Source organism: Spodoptera frugiperda, chromosome 14, assembly GCF_023101765.2.
Source record: "Spodoptera frugiperda isolate SF20-4 chromosome 14, AGI-APGP_CSIRO_Sfru_2.0, whole genome shotgun sequence".
Lineage (NCBI taxonomy): Eukaryota > Metazoa > Arthropoda > Insecta > Lepidoptera > Noctuidae > Spodoptera > Spodoptera frugiperda.
The window spans coordinates 5492131-5515457 of NC_064225.1; the positions used below are offsets into that span (position 1 = coordinate 5492131).

Below are 23327 nucleotides of genomic sequence, written 5' to 3' on the forward strand. Positions count from 1 at the left end.
CTGGGTGTCATGTGTATGTGAATTTGCATGTTTATAAACTTACCCATGACACGTGGGGCAACGTCTTCATAAAAACAAACAAAAACGTATTAAATCCTTTCCATGAAAAATAAAAGTCAAGTCACAAAAATCACCGTAAAAAGCTTATAAAGGATTTTCCAGTAAATCAACTTATTACATTATTTAAGATCAAATTTATCCTTTTCTTTACTGCAACGGATGACACAAACAATTTGATGAAGGACCCAAATAATAAAACCTTGGTTACATAACAATTATCGTTTATCGTTCCATCCCCATCAAACTATAAAACTGCTACACAAATCCCACCTTTAACACCTGGACATAAAGCGTAAAACAGCACACGTATAAATCTTTAATTTGTTGTTTGTATCTATAGGCCTATTGTCCCAAGCGGCGAGTAAACGGATTAACTCCCCTTTATTTTACCTCTTTATCTTTAATAGGCTGTTAAAAAGAGAAGAAAGAACTTGGATAACAAAGACGTTCCCTTTTATAATCCCTGTAATTATCGCTATAAAATTTGAATGCAGAAGGTACGGAACACACAGATGTGAACGTTACTCGCTTCGGCGCTCTCTTGTGCAATCCAAAGGAAATTTCAACGTTATTCTAGATAACGCCTTTGAAACAGGTTATTTAAATAACGCTTATACGTTTATTCTAATTGTACAGCTGTTGAAAGGATCTCCTTGTCGTCCGTGAACGTTCTGATTTTGAAATTGAAATTGAAACTGTTTTTTATGTATGTGTGAGTGTGTTTAATTAAATATTGTCATGTTGTCCAGACGTTTTGTTTTTAATTTTGTTTTATTTATTGCTTTGTGGATATTGATTTGTCTGTTATTTTATTATAAGTTTTGTGAGACATACAAAATTAATGATTATGTTATCAGTTTATGTAATTGTTTGTCGATAAAGTAGTAGAGCTTTTCTTAATTAATAATACGTGAGGAAACCGTGATTTTTAGTTAATTTAGTATATCTGACGATAGTTATTATAAAAATGAATTTGTTGTTGACTGTAAGAGCACATAATATAGGCACAGAAATACAAACTTATACCTATTTTTGCTGGTTATATTAATATGAATTTAAAACTTCTTTAACTCAAAAATATAACTAAGAAAACGAAATCGTACTTAAAGATCATCAACGACTAATAAATGGAATAGAATGAATGGAGTATTGAAAGTACCTACTTGGAGAAACTGGCTATATTTTTTTATTATCTAGCATACCTAGGAAAGCTTCTACTTTCAAAAGATTCCAGCAAAGAGGTGCAATTGATTTTCATTTAAGAGAAAAGTTAGATTTCTTCCTTGTTTTAAAATACTACTGAAAGTCCAGAATTCGGTGTGCAAAATCTTTTTTTGTTAATGATAGGGAATCGCCTTTAAGATTTAAAGTGTGAACTCCAAAATTTTTTAAGCAACAGGAGCCGTCTTCATATCTTAATTCATAAGTGAGGTGCGATCCTCAATTATTATAAGTCAGAAAATATACCAAAAACCTTCTCCTAAGTCTGAAAATGAAAAATAATATGTTAAAAACTGTATCAATATCATTTCAGCTGAACGCGAGATAATCATGCACAAACATACACACATACAGGTCAAAATCAGAAAGGATTTTCTTTATGAAGTCGGTTAAAAAATTTATATTTTTCGATATTAAATTGTTACTTATAAAGATATAACCTTATATAGCAATAACTAATAGCATAATTAATGAAACTGTTTCATATGTAGTTATAGTGCATGAATCATGTAAATGAGAAATATGTAAAAAAGAAAAAAAATATTTTACTCTAGAAAAAACCTTCCAGTTTCCAGCAAATACATTTTCAAACTAAAGAACCCTTAAAAAAATACAACGAAAAAAAGAAACAAAAACGTCGAACATAAAGAGCTATTACTCGTACTATTTATTTCCAATCAATAAAAGCTTTTCACAACAAACAACTAAGTACTACGAATTATACAATACATGTTCAAAGGTAAGCATTATTCCAGTAATTTCCTTTTATCTCGACAAATGACCAAAAATAGGCGTAAAAAAAAACAAGATTTTTTCAAATTCCTAAACGTGGTTCGAAGAAACAAATGGTTGAAGTAAAAAAAAAGTATTTGTACATGTTGAAACAAAGCCTCTTCACAATTTTATTGGGTATTTCTTTCGTGTTTCAGTTTCAATAGCTAGCCAATTTCATGGAACATTACATAAACACATGTCGAATGTTCTCGATAGGCTTTCGAGAGAGACAGCTGTTGATTTTTCTTTTTGTTCTCCACGTCTAAAAACGGCATATGTCTCAATTTTTTTAGCACTGTTTCTGAGGTATAAGTGGTTATAAAGACTTCGAAAGTTTGGCATAAAAACCAAAAACAAAAAATATTTTTGAAATTAGTTTTTCTTTTGTTTTTGTTGCAGAAAATATTAATGCGAATATAACATTTTTATAAGCTTAATGAACTCAAGCGTTTTATTTTATTTATATGGCTGAGTACACAATTTAAATTAATTTTATAAGTCCCTTATGAGTTTCTCTAACAAACGAAAAAATTAATCCGAAAAATAGATGATTTTAAAAACACACAAAAAATCTTTGAAATCACTTAGAGATAGATACTATCCTAAAACGCATAAAATCGAATCGTCTAACAGAATTATGCATTCAAAACTTCGACATAGAAAACAGACAAACAAAAAAAAAAAACAAACACGGAACTAACTTCATTGGAAAAACAAAAAGAAATTCAGTTTCCAAAGTTTCCTAGTCGCCGGGACACAGATGCGACCAAATGCCGCTTCCAGTGTACTATGTCTTTGAAAATGGTGAGCGGATTATTTTAAAGCTTATTTTAATGGCTAGCTATTCGGGAGAACTTATGTCCGGAAATGCGACAGTGTGCGCTAGGTGTTAGTCTAACAGATTATATGTATAACTATGTTTGTTTTAGAACAAATATTTTTCATAATTGTATTTTTATGAATGTAAACCCTTTTGAGTTGATATATGGTTTTATTTGCTGTGTTTTGAGAAGTAAGTGATAATTTATTTGATGGCAAATAAAATTAAATGCTGAATGCAGAGTTTGTATCTACCGATCGAACTGAAAATCATCAAGGAGGCCTATGTTAACCAGTGGACGTTCTGTGAATGATTATGATGATGTTGATGTATAATGATATTATGTACACCCACTGTTGCAAATTTCTGCATCACCCAATGGTTAAATGCCACCCGGCATTAAGTCACCATAGTATGTTATATACAGAAGTGTAAATAAATAAAAAAATATCAACGAAACTACATAAAAATCAGTCATGCTCAAAATATCTTTACGTTATCAGTTTCTTTGCGCTAGTGTCACAAAAGCCGACCCACATATTTAAAACTATGAGAAACTTCTTCATGCAAATAAATTATGAATCAGGAGGCTTAACATATGACATAGTTTTCTTGTATAATTTTGTTTTTGTTTGTATCTTTTGGCATAGCAGATTTGTTTAGTTGTAACTAGCTTGGTATGTTTTCACCTTAATATGTAATTTTAGTTATGCATTTAGGTAATCATGGTTAAAGTATTTGGCAGCTTAATTACAGCCTAGCGCTAGTACAGATTAGTACTATTACATTCTAGTATTAGCCAATGTTAAAGGAAAGACCTTTTCCAGCACTGCACGTCTCGTGGCTGTTGAAGAGGATGGTATTTGCGCTTATAACTACATAGATTTTACTACACGTGTGACATTAAGTTCACATAATTGTTTTTAGCGCGCGTCTTATTAAAGGTCAAAACATATTTAACAAGCACGACTCCGGCTCGGCTCTGGCACAGCGTTGTTTCGAAATGTGGCTACCGGTAGCTGCCAGCTTGCTTACGACGTGCCGACAGCGAGCTGCAGGCGCGTGATGTTAGGTTATTTCGGCCAGGCCTGCTGCCGTGGCTAGCCGCCGCTCGGGTCGCTGTCAGTGAGCAGTACGCACGTGGGCCCCGCGCTTCCAGCGTGCACTCCACCCGCTGGAAGTGCGCGATAACAGGAACGCGAGCTTGCCACCCGCCACCCGCTTTTTTGTATTGACGTTATGAAATGTATTATACGTCATACGATTTAATGTTCAAATTTAAATGACAACTTAATTGCTGGGTTGGTGCGGTGCTCGTTAAGTGTGTTATGCCCTTAAATTGTATGTAGTTGTAAGCGCAAGTTATCAAGGCTTAGTATTTACCTTAATTATAGAAGTGTTATAATATTTATATAACTTAATTACATGACTGAAGTCTATTTAATTTTCAATTGGGCAAACTATTTTTTTGTGAAAAAAGTTTTGAGTACGGTCTTTTAATTTAAATGTTTTTATAAAGTGTATTTAATATTTATACAAAGTTGAAATTTAATTATGTTCAACATTATTGTTCGCTGTTAAACAAATATGAACTTTAAAGTACCTTTGTTACTAGTGTCAAAGTCAAATGTGTGAATATAATTATTTATTTTATTACTAAAAGATTTCTCAATGATAAGTAAAAGGTAACGTTAATGCCAACTGAATACAATAGAAACGGAGCTTAATAGCCTTAGTATAGGATGTTTGAAAAATAAATGACTTTTTGTAATTTAATTTTCGTTTTTGCAATATTTTATTTTTAAATTTGTTCGCTTATAACCTGTTGCATTACTTATTGGTATTATTGAAAAGCACTCAGGTTAATTTGATAAAATTAATTTCGCGAATTTCTCGTACATTAATTTAGGTTATGGTCGATACCATTAAACGATGCAGAAAGGCTAAATATTTCATATGTACACTACATAATATGTAGACAATGGTGCACATTACGGCGCTTAGTGCCTTTGTATATTGTACACCTACTTTTCACCAAGTATAAACCTATAGCCATATTCCGTGCACAATATACAACAGAGTTTTTTCGAAAACCCAAAAATAAGCCCAGCAAAACTTTGTCAGACTCAGGAATTGTAGGGCAGATGCCTGATCCGGAGCTGCGGACTACCTAGCGGGTTTACCGGAGCTCCGGCTCGAAAGGCAGGAGTAGGAACGGGGTGGTTTTTAGTCAGTAAGAGTCTGACACTCCCTCCCGCCTCGCCCAAGGCGGGAGAAGTCATTGGATGATTTTCGCCCCTCGGGAAAAAAAAAAACCCGTGCGTAGCAGTTGCATTTGACCAACCACTCGACCTACGAGGCAGTGAAAAATCTGACAACCATTTACGAAATGTATAAATAAAACACGTTTCAGAACAGCCTGTGTATAAAATTGATAAAATGGCTGACCGCATGATGTGATGGACTTAGAGAGAAACTGGCAGAAATAATATTTAGGTTCAATAAATCCATTAGCTTCACAGTACTTAGACGTAAATACAATAATTGAATCAAATTTTAATGGCTCCACAATGACTATTCTTACTAATTCTGTTCAACATAAATTGAGTGGATCGGTATTAGGTATTTTGTATTAAATCATTTGTATTTCGTTAGAATAATATTTGAGATATCATGTTTTGTAATTTTATTTTTGCTGCCCAAAGAGGTTGATTGATAAAGGTTATGATGTCAACTCATTCGAAACTTAAATATATTTGAAAAACAAAAAAGAGTAGCAGCGCGACAATCGCCGCGTCGTGTGTCGCGGAATGCTGCTCATGAATATGACCCTCTTGCATGGCTTGAAACTAGTCGAGTTCCTCGTCAAACAGTTACGTGAGTAAGCCGATAACATAATAATTAACAAAAATTAGTATGATGTAAACAATTTATTTGCATACTTGAGTTTGTTTCGACATTTCTTCTCAGAGTAGTCTCATAGGAAATGCCTCATATAGTTATTTAAGAGATTGACGTGTAAAAGAGTTACATTGTAACCTATTTGCAAAAATAAAAACCATTTATCATTACCACTTGCTGTGTGGATGTGTCGGAGATAGGAGATATCTTACCTTCAATGAACCATTAGCAAATCTCTATTTACCATTTGAATAATTAACAACCACAAACTACATTATTCAAAAACATAATCCAAATTAAATAAATCTTTACACACACATAGATGTAGAACTTAAACCAAACTAGAATCAACCCTAATCATTTGTATCATAAAGCATAATTTCCAATATCTACCTTGCGAATAGATGTTGTTTGGCCTGGCCTAGTAATTACCGAGTGCTAATTGAGTAACGTATCAGACAGTATTTGAGCCTTCGGACTAACTTGTTACATATACTGTGAAAAATTAGGTTTACATAACAACATTGTAGTAGTATTTCATTGAGGACAGGAGAAATATCGAGAGAACATCTTTTTTTGACGGGGGGCGGGGTCATGCAATGACTTCTCCCTCTCCGTCTTGGGCGAAACGAGAGGGAGTGTCAGACTATTACTGACTAAAAACTATCCAGTTCCTACTCTTGCTTTGAGCCGAACAACACGGATTTTAAATAAGCAAAAAAAAAATCTACGTCGCGCCTTTAATCCCCGAAGGGGTAGGCAGAGGTGCACATTATAGCACGTAATGCTACTGTACAATGTACACCCACTTTTCAAAATTTATGTTGTAAGTCCCATGTAATAAATAGGTGATATTTTTAGACCTATTGCCATTTTCAGACTCCGTCTTACTACTGAGAACTTTTGAAAATCCGAAATAAAGCCCAGCAATACTTTGCCCGGACCCGAGACTCCTTGCCAGTCAACAGCAGTCGCACTTGCAACCACTCGGCTAACGAAGCAATCTATACATAGAACACAACCTAAAAGAATAGCACGCAGAGTACTATTTTTTATACAAAGGCTTATTTTTAAGACGCAACACCATTCACAGTGACAGTTAGTAAAATAATTTACGTCGGCTCAAAGGACCACACTTGGTACTCTAGAAAAATAACGATCAAGCATTTTTATCTTTGAACAATTTTTCGTCACATTCTAAGTATTATCTCAGATTATTACAGCACGTTTCAGGCTCCCAATATTTGATGCGAAGGACGTCTAGAGGTTACGTCCAATAAACGTATCTATACATACATTTACTAGAATCCATATTAATATCATAAAATAAATGGCAAATTAAGTTTGTCTGGTATTTTTTGTGCTAAAACCGTCAAGGTGATTTCGATGTAATTTGCGTTAAAATCAATGTCAATGACGTTGGTTTATGTAATAGAATATTTGGTTTCTTATTTTCTGAAGAAGCGCAGTGGTAGGTCATATTTATATTTTCACTAGCGTCTGCCAGCGGCTTCGCCCACATTTCAGTGGGATAAATGTTTTAACAGATAAAGTATTATTTTATTCATTTTGTCAACCGACTACAGAAAGAAGGAGGTTCTCTATTTGACTTGTATGTATGTATGTTTATGCGCAATTATTTCACGATTGGTTCACTCATTTTGATGCAGTTTTCAGAAAAGTGTTGGTAACACTTCGGAGCAGGTTTTAGTATATTCAACTTCAAAAAGAGGAGGTTCAAGTCGGTTTTGTTTCAACGTAAGTCACTGAACATTATTCAAAACAGGAATTTTTGTTCAAAATATTCCATTACACCCTACTTAACTTTTAAAAAACTTTAAACAGCTACAACTCTTTTAAATCAACCTTTAATAGGGGCTCAAAGGAACAAGAGCAAACTGTTATTGTCGTAGCGCCTGTCACCCGCGGCTAAATTCATTTAAACGAGAAAAAATGGCAAAAATTGGGAAAGATAAAATACTCCATGCTTTTAGAGGTGTCAAAATAATATAACGTAATGACCGTCTTTTTAATTTTCGAAAGGATGGGCAGAGCTGCATTGTTATGTTAATAGTTCTCTGTAATAAGACTGACTGTTGATGAAATCGACTGATGAAATCGACGACTTATAATAGTATACTACAACATAATATAACTATTAGAATTCGATTCACAAACTTTATTTTTTTTCCATACTAAAGTGACCCACCCTACTATGTATGGTGTTACAGTTAGACTTCTGCCTACCTCTTTGGGATTAATAGGTGTTAATTCTAGTGGCAGCGTGCGTGACTGCTATTGCACATGTATAAGAGAGTAAATTTTTTCTCAATTAGTTCATTTGAGTAGGCCGTTATTTTCAATAAATTTAGTATGTGTAAGGATAGTTATCACACAAAAATTAATAGATCGTGATAAATACTTATTTACTGTTATATATGTGCACCTTCACTACACAACCAGAAAATAAAAATGGGGTAATCTTAAGACTTTCCTACGCTTTAACATTTATACAGCTTTAAAATCGTAGTACAGCTTTATAGCCATTACCACTGCAGCGCTGGTGAGAAGTGGGCGCACTATAAAATATTGTGTAAGTACTATTCCACACTATAATCTAACGTGCAACATCAACACGCCTTTTATTACCCGAAGGCGCCGACATAGGTGCACATAATCATGAATAAAAATACCTACTTTTCACCATTTATGGGTCTCATACATACATAACCTCACATCTGTCTCTCATAGGGACATAGACAATGGAACACCAATTGGCACGAATCTTATGGGTCTTATGTAATAGAAGGTGAGTCTATTGCCATAATATACTATCAGGCACAATTCCTGACTTCAGACTGAAACGTCAATTTTCGGAAATCCGAAATTATCCAATATGACTTTACCAAATCCAGGACCGGAATCCGAGACCCCTGCTCGAGAAATTTCTCAACCAACAAGGCATTTCCTTTCATATAACTTCAACAAAATAACACTTACCTACCAGGCGTAACGTTTATTCTCAAAACTTAGAAGATCTTCTAAGACTCCCCAAAAACTCAATAAAGTGAGTACAATATGGACATTTGGCTAATTGCGAGCACCCTATGGGATACTTAGTTCACCTTACAATACAGAACGAGGGTACGGTTAGCAATGATTAGATTCTGCTAGGATAAGCGTCTCCAATTAGTATGGCAGTTAGTAAACCCCACCTTTTGTTCCAAGTTCCGTTACAAATTAATTTTATGAGAAAGACGTTTTTGGTCCTTCGGTACGCGGTACGCGGAAGTTTTGTGGTTCATATTATAATTATTAATTTTGGATTTAATTGTTTTATGTTTGTTTGTAAGGTTTATTTGGATATGTTATGTTTGATGTCATATTTTAACGATATTGTTTTTTTATTATTATTAAAATGTTGCAAATTCGTAAGTGATTTATTGAAGGTAAAGAATTACTGGGATTGATGATCAACAACCTAAATGACTTTATTTTTTTATTAATTCACCATTGGTCTATTGGTCTCAGATACATAGAATAGTTTCCTATGAACACACTGCTTGGCATGCGGATTGACTGTTTAAGTAATGTTAAAACCTTAAATCAAGTCATCATTATCGTCAACAGACGTAAGACGAAACCTCTCCCTAAGAAGGGGGATGCTATGATCATGCAGCTTGGAATTCGTAGTTAAGTCACCAATCTTTTTACGGTATGTTCCTGCTCATTCATCGGTGTCTGGTCGCAGTTTTAGTACATACCTCGGTCCACTACTCAACTCAAGTAATCATCAATAACTTTACTAACTACGATAATCCACAACCCTCTAACAGTTCATTACAAAATTTCAAATCAACGCAAACCAATTCCAAATATCCATTTACTATTTAGCAACAAAGTACCCGGCTTGCACTCTGTCAGTGACATTTCGATAAATTACTGTCAATGTCGATGTCGATGGGGCCATCCATATTTCATAATAAAACAACAGAATCCTAATTCCTAACTTCGGCTATATAATAGCTAGTATCATTCGAGTTTGTAGCCTCTATCCATCAAAGTCCATGTTTTCTCAAAGTTACTTTAAAGTCCCCCCCTAATGAGGTTATCCGACAAAATTGGGATAAAATGGTGTCGCATTTTCATTATTCGCATTATTCGTGCGTTGGACTTTCTAATTTTGGCGGATAATGCTTAGGTGTTGAGCGGTATCGATTATAGATTACCGCCTTTATAGTCTGTGTGTTGGAGTATTAAGTTGGACATAGAGCGCATTTTGAATGATATCTACCTAATAAAATCATTGTTTGAAAACAACTAACATACTAACAACAAAATAAATCTCTTTTAACAATCAATAAAATTATTTTAAAGCCCATTATTGGTCACAAAAAGATTTGAAATATCAACTTCGTTTGCAGACCGTAAACCAATTCTGTAACAACACTGATGTAAAGCACATGCCTTTTGCTAACCAAGAGTAATAAAGAATCGGGCACTACTATATAATTTATGTATAATTTATAACTATAAAATATTATATTTTACTAAATACAGTATAATTTATTAAACCAAAATAAATTGTGAGGTAGTCTTTATAGGTAACTAATTGTCTAAAGCAACATTTATTATTGCGTTTAAGCGTTGTCAAATCACTACCCAAAGGCCTATCTATCTGTACGCGCTATATGTAGCAATCAATCAGAAGCAATTGTTTCCGCTCCACGTTTTATTTGTAAGATGTGAACCCATCGGCTGAGATAGGAGGGAGCGCTCTCGAAGGTATTATGACGTTAACAGTTTTACATTACATCGGTCAATGAACTCTGAGGAAAAGTAACTTGTAACTTTTCAAGCTTTGGACTTGTAGGGTTATGTTTTGGTTGGGGGAGAGTGATTGTGGTTATCTGGTTTTATATTTGATCATTTATTTATTATTTTATTTACACACATATAACACAGAAGACAATAGATAATATAAAGATTTAGTGCTACTACATATTCCTATTGGAATTACTTTGAACTGTTAATTATGTGATTAATAAAAATAAATTAATATTTTCTTTAGTACATAATAATTGTATGGTTATGTAAGCAGGTGTGAATAAGTCCACACTATTTTATTAATTGCATAGTATGTATTATCACCTAGACACATTAATAAACACACGATTTATTCCTAAAGTGGTTGATAGACGTCTCGGTAACCTAAAAAGTATTATGCGATCAGAACAATCACAATAATAGTAGAATAAACAAGCATATGACATGATGTTGACAACTTTAATACTTAAGAATATACACCTCTGCTTAACCCTTTGAAGAAGCCTTCAGGACTTAGTACAATGTCACGCCATTTATCCCTGAAAGGGTACGCACACCCACTTTTACCAATTGTGTTATAAGTTCTACGTAATTGTGGGTGAGCCTATTGCCATATACCGGGCACAATTCAAAACTCCGTGCTATTACTGAGACATTTTCGAAAATAACCCACCAATGCTTTGCTCGACCCGGGAATCGAACCCGAGACCTCTTGTCCGGCAGTCGCACTTGCGAATACTCGACTAACACTTTTAATTTATAGAAATGTTTAATATATTAACATAGAGACTCAGCGACCCCACAGTCAAACCATTACAACGGTTTTGTGGGGTTTAGTCTATTATAATGTAATTTATATGGAAAAGAAATAAATAATAACGAGGCAATCAGTCCTTTAGGACTTACAATCAATAAATCATCTTCCCCCAGCATTTTAACTAAAATCATCAAGAGAAACAATTCCAGTTTCATACAATGCGCCACGCAGCACGGACGGTAACATTAGCCCATTAGATTTTGTGCATTTACTATGCAAATACAGGTGCTAATGGGAATGCTCATTCAGGGCCAATTACAGCTCTAATGATGACAAAAACTTCAACGTCCTAATTTGATGTTGGTAAATTGCTTAATTTCAAGCTTTTCATTAACGGCTACTCTACTTAGTGTCAAACGCAGTCATTTTGATTAACTTTAATGCTGAAAATAAAGGAAATTTTAGAGTGGGGTTTGATGTTTAGTTTTTTTGGTGGATTTTAAATAATTTTACTATTTTTTTGTGCTACGTCAGCCCTTTTTCTGAAGGGGTAGACAGAGTCGCACATAACGGCACGTAATGCTGCTATACAATATACACCCTCTTTTTACTTTTGTATATATGTATACCACCATAGGATAAGTAGGAATTTACATGGGACCTATTACTGTTGCCATATACCGGGTACAATTCCAGACTCCGTGCTACTTACTGAGATTTTTCGAAAATCTGAAGAAAGTTCAGTAATACTTTGCCCGATCTGGGAATAAATCCGAGACCCGTTATACGGCACTCGCACTTGTGACCACTCGACCCTAACGAGGCAGTCTATTTCACTATTTTGAATCCTCAAAAAAGTAGGAAGAGTAATCTATATGTTAAAAATATCATAAAATAGAGGCTGAATCTATTGACATATACATTTTTTAAATAATATTATAGCTATACCAATTTGAAACAGAATCTTAGACCTTGTGATAGAGAGTAGCACTTGCGAACAACTACCTCCGTCAGTTACTGTTATGAAACCATATATCGAATAACCCACATGGAACACGACTAAGAGTTTGGAATCCCTATCAAACAAAAACCGTCTTTAACCCCTAGACAATAAAGTTTATTCTCAAACACTTCACCAAACCTCTTCCTTATACACTAAAGATAGTATATCGTTCGACCACCACTTACTACAAAAGCCTACTACACAGGTAATCCAGGGTCATCTCAAGATGACAGGTTGCTGTGTCATGTGTCATTAAAGGTGAGAAATGTGTGTGTCTACAATCCTATATTGTCTCACTGGACTCTAGAAATGCTATGTCATATAAACTCAGTTATTGTTCTACCGTTACTATGCCATATCTTAAGGCGTCTTGAAGGACCATTTAATTGTTGGAGACAAAAAGACTACGAACCGAAGGACCAAGTGTTTGTTTTGAACTATGTTGTATGTATAATGTATCATTAGTTAATTGTATAAATGCAAATGTGTATCTGCTTATTTGTCTTTCTTTCACGTCGTAGCAGAAAGGTTTTAAGATATGATATTTGTGTCTAGAGATAATTATCTAAGCTATGCAGTCATTTAGGATAATTTATTTCTTTGATCAAACGAAGAGCACGCAAAGTCACATGCGGATAGTTAGTTATGTTATAAAAATTAGGAAACCCGGCGAACTCCGTTTCTCCACCGATGATTTTCTTTGATATAAACTTAACAGAGTCCAACGAATGCAAAACCATGGAAATCGGTTCGTGGGTTCTGGCGTTATAGCGTCAGAAAGGAAAACCCGACTTGATTTTATATTATACCTAACTACTAAGTAATGTAATATAAGATATAATATACAAAATGTATATTAAAATTCTTATGTCGAACGCAAATGAAAACTAGAGGAAATTTAGTACAATAAGTACCTGATTATAGTAAAATAAGTATTAAAGCCGTATTTCATGTAAAAAAAACCCAATACTTGGGTACAACATTTTGTTTGGTAACTGCTAATTGGCTTACCTCTTATTACTACTAATAAATTGGTGAAGAGTAGGTAAGTATATACTCAAAAAACAACCAACCTACCTTATACTATGTAAACCACATAATGAGCCTTTGTAGGCAATAATATCTCATTACAGTAGCTAATGTTCTTCAAAATAATCTGACCTAATTTCGTAAGGAGACGAAATAAAACAATTATTCAAGCCTGGAAAATTTATTCTCAAGTAATAATTAAGAAAAAAAGCAACTGAAAGTTACCTAATGAATCGACTTTTTAACATCTTCAAACAATTTTTTTTGAGACCCCGAAGTCACTACGTAATTGATTTCAGTACTTTAACAATATTACGGGGCTTTTTATTAAAATAGTTTTTTTAGATACTTTTATGAGTTTGGTAATTTTTAAGTAGAAATGTTGAGTCTATTAATAAAGTAAGTTTAATTTGATTCCCGAAGGAGTAGGTGGAAAAAATACCTAGTAGTACCTAGCTTTCACCATGTTTATTATGTTCTAGTACCAGCTACAAGTAATAGGTCATGACATCTTTTGTTTTTAACCGAAAAAATGTATAGAAGTTCAATACTAATATGCCCGAACTCACAAACTAAAGTAACACTAAAGCACTAACAAGGCATGTACTCAAACAATTAAATAAATACACAATTCACACATTATAATGTACATACAAAACACTTTTAAAACACCATTTACAATTGTAAGTATGAGCTGTAGTAAAAAAATAAAACGTTAATATCATTGCTACGTCTTCGTAGCCGAAACTACGCAGGCGTAGCGCTCGTAGCGTCGACTACGAAGTCTCGTAGTAACCCGCTACGTCATAATAATTATGTAGAATGTTTTAATACAGATTGAGTCTAACTTCGCCGCTCGTATGCTATGATACTTTCATTATATTATGAGCCGGTTGTAGTACTGAAAAGATAATTGCGCTTGTTTCACGTAATGGGGTAGGTAGGAGCGTAAAGATAAAGGATTGAATTTTACTAATTATGTTATTTGTTACGATTTTATTGCTATGTAGCTAGCTCTTATTAAAAATCCAAATTAAACATGTTGAAAACTGTATGATTACTAGAAATTACTCTTTCAAAAAATCATATCTAAAGTCTTCTTGGTGAACAAAGTTTGTCACCAAGAGACGATTTCAACATTGAATCATCGAAAGTAACAATGGCGATAGTACGCATATAGATAAATATCTATAGAACTCCCCTATATTTATAAAATAGCACGCACAATACAAACGAACTACTAATAAAAGAGATTGAGGCTCTATTTACACAGTAAGGAAAAACGTGACGATACATATATTTATATAAAACACACCCCGTATAAAAACATGGAATAATCTTGTTATAGCGAACAAAAATCCCTTTAGCCTGTCAAAAGAGGTTTGTATTAAAAGACTGGCACAGACAAAAATTCTTTAGTGGTTCGAAATTCAAAAATATGCAGCAGTGGTGGAATGCAACGCTCAGCTTCAATCGTTCGCAGAATGTCGACGAACGTATATTCAGTTCTCGCTTAGCCGCCGACCGGTGAGCACGCGTACTTCGACGGCGAAATGAACGAACCAATTCCGATAATTGACGAATAAACGTGAGCTTATTAATTGGATTTACGGCGTTGTGATTGAGATACAAGACGATTTACATAGAAATTGTATTGTAAACGTGTTTCGATTAAACGAACAGTTTTTAATTATGAAATTTTGATTTTTCTGTGTGATGTGTTTGACACTGTGAGTCGTTATTGTGGTTTGTGTTGTTTTGTTTTTTATGGTAAGTTGAAATTATTTTTAATTTTTTTATAGTTTCTAAAAACTTTTAATTATTAAAAAAAATATAAACAAATAAAAATAGTGTCATGCCTGCAAAAAATCATTAAATTATAATGCCAAACATTAAATGAAATGCCAATATTTATAAAAAAAAAAAGTTATAGAACATAATAAGGTCCTTTGTGCCCTAAAAAATAAAATAAGTAGTTGACATTTCGCCCATATATTTTAAAATTCGATATCTTATTACTACATTCGATAACTACGTTTAAATCTTTCATTTTCATTATTAGTTACATAAAATATACATACATACATATAGGAACCTATCCTTTGTTGAAACTACCTACCTCGCTATTGAGTAACAAAATTAATGTACCAAACTTTATCTTAATAGTTGTCGGCACGTCCTAAGAATAATAATTTGTCATTTTATGTATCATAGCTTTTGCCCGCGACTTCGTTCGCGTGGAATAGTGACTTCCGGCAAATTTTTGGTTTTAACCACATAGTTCCCGATCTCGCGGGATCTCTTCAAAAATGAGATGTGGATGATATTCCAGGGAACTCTTCAAAAATCAACATAATGAGCTCTGCGTTTGAATTTAATAGATGTATACTCACTTAGGGCATTGAAAAAATAGTTTAAAAACGGACTTAAACTAACTTAAAACTAAAGAAAGCTACGAATTACGAATTTATAACAATTAAAAAAGAAACTATATTACAACCTATCCTCTATGCTATAATAACCAAGCTTAAACTAAATAATTTAAAAGAAACGACTTAAATCTAATCTAATTAATTTATAAATTAGACTTACAATTTTATTAAAAAAACTAACTACAGTAACTACTAATAATCGATATCAAACTAAACCTACGTTAAATAGTTTAACCAAAAAACCAGGAAAACCCAACAAATAAACTTATTAATTGACAAATACAACGAAACCAATTTAGAATATACGAAACAGCAGGACCACTACAGACAAATAATCATACGACTGATAATAAACTTTTTCTACGATAGTACCGAAGCGCTCGGCCGATACCCAACCAAATGAATGTAACGAAACCATAGCGCGATCTATTTCGATCCCAACGCCATCTATCGAGGATAAAGACAACTTGGATTATTTATTTATACTCCGTTCGGGCATTTTCTTTGTACTAAAAGTTTAATTATATTGATATTATTTTTTTCATACCTTTTTACTATTTATTTACTTTTTTCGATGAATTAAAACAATAACATGAACCGAAGTCGTGTAACGATCGACATAGAATTATCTATACTCCGTTAGAGCATTTTCTTTGTACTAAATGTTTTATTATATTGATATTATTTTTTTCATACCTTTTTACTATTTATTTACTTTTTTCGATAAATTAAAACAATAACATGAACCGAAGTCGTGTAACGATCGACATAGAATTATTTATAAATAATTTATTTCTTATTTTTATTTTTTGATTTTTGAAATAAAAATATATCTATGTCCTTTCTAAGGTTCTAAACTATATCTGTACCAAATTTCAACCAAATCCGTCAAATAGTTGCGGAGATTAATGGTATAAGCATAGAATGTTCGACGTGATTCTTTAATTTGACATAACTTTTTTATTTATGAACCGATTGACATGAAACAAACACTAAATGTAAATTTAAGCATCCCACAATATATTCGTGAAAACCGCATCCAACTCGGATCAGCCGTTTCTGAGATTAGCGCGCACAGACGAACAGACAAACAGACAAACAGACAAACAGACAAACAGACAAACAGACAAAAAAAAAGTTAATTACATTTTTGGGTTCGACATCGACATAACAATAACCCCTGCTATTTTTTTATTTTTATTTTCAATGTACAGACAGCACTTTTCTACGATTTTATTATATGTATAGATGACCGAAAAATTTCGGGACACTTTAGTCAGCTTATAAAGACATGGGTTTGGTAGGGATTTTTTAAAAGTGCGAATATTATTATGAGTTACATAAACGTGGTCTTTGGAGACGAAATTTGTTAGTGAACATTGGTTTACTAAAACGAAATTGTTACGTATCAGTATTAGTTTTTAAAAACTATTTATTTTAAAATTATAATATGTTACTATTTTAGAAGTAACGTATGTTTTAAATGAGTTACAGTACAGAATAAATATATCTAACTACATATATAAAAGGCAAAAAGGAGTTTGCCTTTTTCCTGTAAATGTTTGAGCATTTTGCGTATGTATCCAATTTATTACTCCCATTCCGTGTAATACGGGTTGGACTTAGTCATCCGGCACAAATCTAGATTCCGTATTAGGTACTACTGAGAATTACAAATTAAAACTAGTACTCGTCGAATGGAATAGGTTTTATATATGTTGCTCTTGGTACCTAGTTTTATTCTGTATTATATTATTCTCTATATTCCAAAAAATGCCAACATTTTCCTAGTATTTCTATACAATATCTATAGGATTTCTATATAAAATCCAATTATGTTTCTACAAAACCATTTTTGCTAGTTCCCGTGGTCCTTTTGTTACAATAACACATTATAACTATTGTAGATTATCAAAATCCCCTTTCATAAAGACTCTGAGATTATTCACAGTAAGTGTACCGTTTTAACCAATATAATAGAAGTTTTGGGTTGATTGTACCGAAGGGACATTTTGGACTGCTATCAGTAGTTATTGTACTGTAAATAGGGATAAAATGGACACGATTAGATGGTAAATTGATAATGTTAGGGTATTTAGTGCATTTCATTAAAGTAGATGTGTGTTATTAATTGGTAATTTCATTGATTTAATTGAATTGTTCGTGGAAATACGTGGAGGACGGTTCCGAGTAATTTGTTTGGGATTATAATAAAATTATTGTTGACGGTATAGAGGTTCGTGGCTACGAGGTAGGCTTTCGATTAAGGAGTTTTGAGTTTAATTCGAGTGTGAGGTGGAGCAATATTGAGTTGTTCGTTATTTTTAATTCTCTTCAGTAGCATAAACCGGAGTACTACCACGGTTTCACAGAATACCGACGTGAAACAACGCTTGTGTTGTGTTTTATTGTATCAGTGAGGTTATCGGAGGCTTAATTGCCCATCTTCCCTATCCCCAATAACCCTTATATTACTAACCCCCAAAAGGCCGGCAACGCACTTGTAACGGCTCTGGTATTTTGGGTGTCCATCGATGTGGCAATTGCTTACCATCAGGTGATCATTCTGCTCGCATACAAATTTATAATCGTAATAGGATTGAAAATTATGTAAATAAGCTCGCACCTAAAACATGAGACTCATAACATAACTCGTGAAAAGTTTGTGTTATCTACATACATAATAATATGACTTTGCTTACCCTACGCGGAACTAAAAGCATGTATTTATTTATGTACAAGTAGGTTAAATTTCAAACCAATGTCAATAGCAAAGTTCGCATAAACATCGCGTTTTATCATAAATATATTTTATATTACAATTTATGAGACAATAAATTCTGATTATAGGTTTTATGTGACACGATAAAGGACCAAAATACTAGAACTTTGTATTTATGGTCTAGAAAACAAATAAATCATAATTGATGTTTTAATACGGGTTTTTGGTGGTCTTAGTAAACTGTTGAGTGGTAAATCATAATTGTTATTCATTTATAATGGACGTAGTGGCTCGGTGGTTGAAGTGTCCACTTCTCAAGCATAAAAAGCATTGATTGTTTTGTTAGTCGAGAGGGTTGGAAGTGCGACTGTTGAGAAAGTGGTTTCGGGTTTAAATGCCGGTTGGGTAGTGTTACTGGACTTTTTTCGGTTTTAAGAAAATTTCTCAGTAGTAGCACAGAGTCTGGAATTGTGCCCGGTATATGGCAATAGGCTCACCCCTTATTTACAAGCGACTTATAACACAAAATGGTGAAAACTGAGTACCTCTGCTTACCCCTTCGAGAACAAAAGGCGTGACGGTATATTAATCAACTTTATTTAACACGAAAACAATGCTACAATCATACTGAAACCTGCATAAATCGTGACAAACTTCAATTAAACTGATGTGCTTAATTAAAATGAGATGTTCGCGACCGAATCGAAAATAACAAGAGTGCTCTTTGTTGGTTGTCAGTACGATGTCAATTGTCGAATAAGTGCGGACTCCAATTGATGATTTCATAAATGGGAACATTGCCTGTTCAATTTTGGTCCTTTGAGGCGGAAAATCTGGAAAGAATATTAGAAGTGAGAAGTTTTAGTTAGGAATTGTTATCATAACATTAAATTACGCTTTTTGATTTCCAAAACGTACATTGTATACAGATGCATATAATATGTTTGTAAAATGCAAAAGTTTGTGAGTCTATTTGTTACTTAATCACGTTAATACGGATAAAGGAATCAGGATAAAATTTAGAACAAACATATGAATATGATCGGGAATAACATTTCAGTAACTTTTTATCCCACAGAATCGCGGGTAATGCCATTAACAGAAGCTAGTATACAATGTAAACTTATTTTTTTTTATAGTATTACATAGTATAGTCCCAAGCACCGACTCCCAAGTCACGTGTCCGAAGTAGAGAATGACCTTAATAGCATACACTTAGCACAATTCCAGACTCAGTGATATTACCAAGAAAGTATAATAGATAATACAGTAATATAATTTCTAATTCGTTACGCCTTTTATCCCCGATGGGGTAGGCAGGGGCACATTATGGCATGTAATCCCATTGTACAATGTACACCCACTTTTCATCATTTATGTTATAGGTCCTATGTAATAAGGGTTGATTCAATTGACATATACCGGCCAGGCCGAAAAGGGCCAGCAATAACTTTGCCTGACATGGGAATTGAACCGTTGCCCGGCAGTTGCACTTGCTCTCACTCGACCAATGAGGCAGAATTTCTAAGTAACGCGATATGTATATATATGTACATAGTAGGTATGTATCGTCAAAGGTTTTTATTATGTAGTACTTGAGTTTTTTCTCTCAGTTATGTAATACTTACATTACCTGACAACTTGACAAGACAAATAACGCTACGAAATTGTTTTTAGAATAAAAAGAGATAATAGTAGAACTCGTAATACCTACACATTTCTTGTGAGCATTTGTGCCAATGTTTTTCATTTTTATCATGAATATGTATTTTTAGAATCGACAGGATATTATGTAGACTTCAATTCTGATAAAGATGACCTCGTTTGTCGAGTCCCTAGTAGGACACTTTTGATTTACGTAATGCAAAATATTACTGCTTTTTTTATTATTATTGTCGTAGTTGTCCGGAGATTTAAGACGCCCGTTTCTCAGGCATTAGGGTGCGGGTTCGAAACCTACCAACGGCAAGTGCCAATGTGACTTTTTCCATGCTATATGTACTTTCTAAGATTATTTAGACACCACTGCACTATGTTGATTATTGCTTTTTTGATTTTAAAGCATATAAGTATGGTAAAAAGTTATGTTATGTAAAATATAAAAGATATTGAGCTGCCGTATAGTAATTCAGGATAAATGCAATTATGTAACAAGAAAAATGTCTTACATGATTCAATCAACCCAATTACGAATCTATATAGGTAGGAGTAAATTCCCACCCTTATTCATTTTTCAAGGAACAGCCGATGCCATGCTGAGTCTACCCTTTTGTAGGTCAATGTAATGAAGGCCAAGCAAGCATACGTACTTTAATTAACAGGTCGATTGGAACACTGCACATCGCATGCACACCAATTATGTTATATTAATTATATTATTATTTGGAGCGACAGCCGTCGTTAATTCGGTGATCTGGGGGAGTGAGGAAGGAGAGATTTCTTCGTTATTGTTATTAATGGTGTAAATGTGAAAGAGTTTATTGTTTTGTCTTTCTCTCATATTGCACTGGAGCATTTTTAGGGTATGATTTATATCTGAAAATATTTTTTGGATTAGCTTTTAAAAGAGCAAACGGGTCACCTAATAGTAAGGACACAGTGCCGCTCGTGGACACCTGAAACACCAAAGGCGTTACAAATGTGTTACCGCCCTTTGGGAGTTAGGACTTAGGAATTTGAGGAGAGTATTGTTGAGGATTTGGGGATTGCAAATGTGAGGATTTAAGGATTGGGTGATTGGGCTTCCGGCTTCACTCACACAAAGAAACATAACGCAAGCGTTATGTCACGTCGGTTTTTTGTATTAAGTAGTTATGTGGCTGAGAACGCTTTATTTAGACTATGCTATGGAAAATAAAACTCCTTAACTCCTACAATTAGGTATACTGTTTTCAGCTAGATAATTAGTTATCTATAAATTTTTAACTACTAAACACAAAGATCTTGGTTTAGAATTTTAGGTATAACTAAATATTATTGAAGGGTTAGGTTTCAGACGACTGTTAATTTTGCTTTCATTGTTTGACAATAGGTTCTATTATTCACATTATAGTCTGTTACAATTATTTCGTATTCGTAAAGGCCATTTTCCTTTCTCCTGACCTTTGTTCCAATTGGTTTAGGTTCGGCACTGAGTCTTATCCAGATCTCGCTAAATATCAGTATTTACATAGAGCTACCCTCCACAATAAGCTAAGGGTGACCTGTAGACAGCGATTTATAAATCACTACAATGTCTGCAAACAATAATTTCTCTTAGAGACGTTATCTAAAATATTAATTTATTTTATTAAGACCAATAAATCTCTCAATATCACGAATTTAATAAAGATGTAGGTATAAATTAAATACAATTTTTGGTTTTAGACAAAATAAATTATGTTATCGGCTTAATCACGTAACTGTTTGACGAGGAACTTGACTAGTTTCAAGTCATGCCAGAGGCTCATATTAATGAACAGCATTCCGCGACACACGACGCAGCGAACATAATAATTAATTTAGTATGTCTCATGAAAGTTATAATAAAAATAATTATAATGTTTTGAACAATAAAAAGACGTTAATTAGGTATTCCCCGGAGTCGAGGGTTCAGGTTTAACGATACACGAGAATTACGATTATTAACAATTTCAAATCTTTTTCTGTTTCAAGGAATGGAACACGAGACTCATAATTGGTACCTAGCAATTTGACTTAGGAAGTCGCTTTTATTGTACGCCATATAAACATAAAAAGATAAACTTAGATATATAGGTATTAAATAGAGTGTAAAATGGGTGTTCTTATCGCACCATAATAGTTTTATAAGTTGAATCGCCTTTTATCCCCGAAGAGGTAGGCAGAGGTGTACACATTACGGCACGGAATGAAAGTGAAAAGTGGGTGTACAATGTACACCTACTTTTAATAAGGGGTGACCCCTTTTTATATACATATACTGAGCACAATACCAGACTCTGTGCTACTACTGAGAAATTTTAGAAAAACCGAAAAATTCCCTAAATCCTTTTCCGAACCAACGCACTCGCAAACACTCCCAACGAGGTAGTATGGTTCTAAAAGATTTTACGATAATATATTTCGACAAGTAAATATCCACCACATTGATCTTTTCTAATACCAAACAAAGAAAATAATCAACCATTTGAAACACATTTTAATTGAAACAATTTGTTATGCACTCTAATTCTGATTAAATGCATAATAATAATTGTTATTATAATAGAAAATATGTAAATTATAACGAAATTTAGAATAAATTAACTGTTCAGTCAACAGTAAAATAATAATTATGCAAAATAAATTACATTTTACGTAGAAACCTCGATTCATTTCGTCATTTACTGAATTGAACGATACGTACATATTTCTGCACGACTGCCTGCTTTACTAAGTTTTAATGCAGCTGCTATGCATGAGATGTGAAGTTGAATAATGTGATTATTATGACATAATATAGATATGTTTATTTCTAGTGTAAACATAGTGAACATTTTCTTTTCTTAAATATAATCTTTGCATCACTTAAAAACCCTAGACTTAGCTTATTCGATATTCGCCTTTAAACACGTGTTTCTTGCAACACTGTTCATGCACATTGTACCTGCAGTTATAATGAATATCGAGATACCAATCTACGTAGAATACAGGAAAACCGTATCGTATTTATTTTGGCCATACATTTTTTATACGACAAGTAATACAAGGGAGCTCAATGAAAACAGTTCCGCAGGCACAAACAAAAAGACCGTACAGAAGGACCAAATTTGAAATATCAA

At 33.5% G+C, this 23327-nt stretch overlaps 1 protein-coding gene across 1 annotated transcript in view; it reads left to right on the top strand.

The window, feature by feature from the left end:
* Window positions 1-14890: 14890 nt before the first annotated feature.
* The window catches only part of LOC118279265 (uncharacterized), a 125987-nt gene continuing 117550 nt past the window's right edge, over window positions 14891-23327 (top strand). The window contains exon 1 of the mRNA XM_050698450.1: window positions 14891-15162. The gene's annotated coding sequence lies outside the window, so the exon portion shown is untranslated. The remainder of the gene's footprint in view (window positions 15163-23327) is intronic.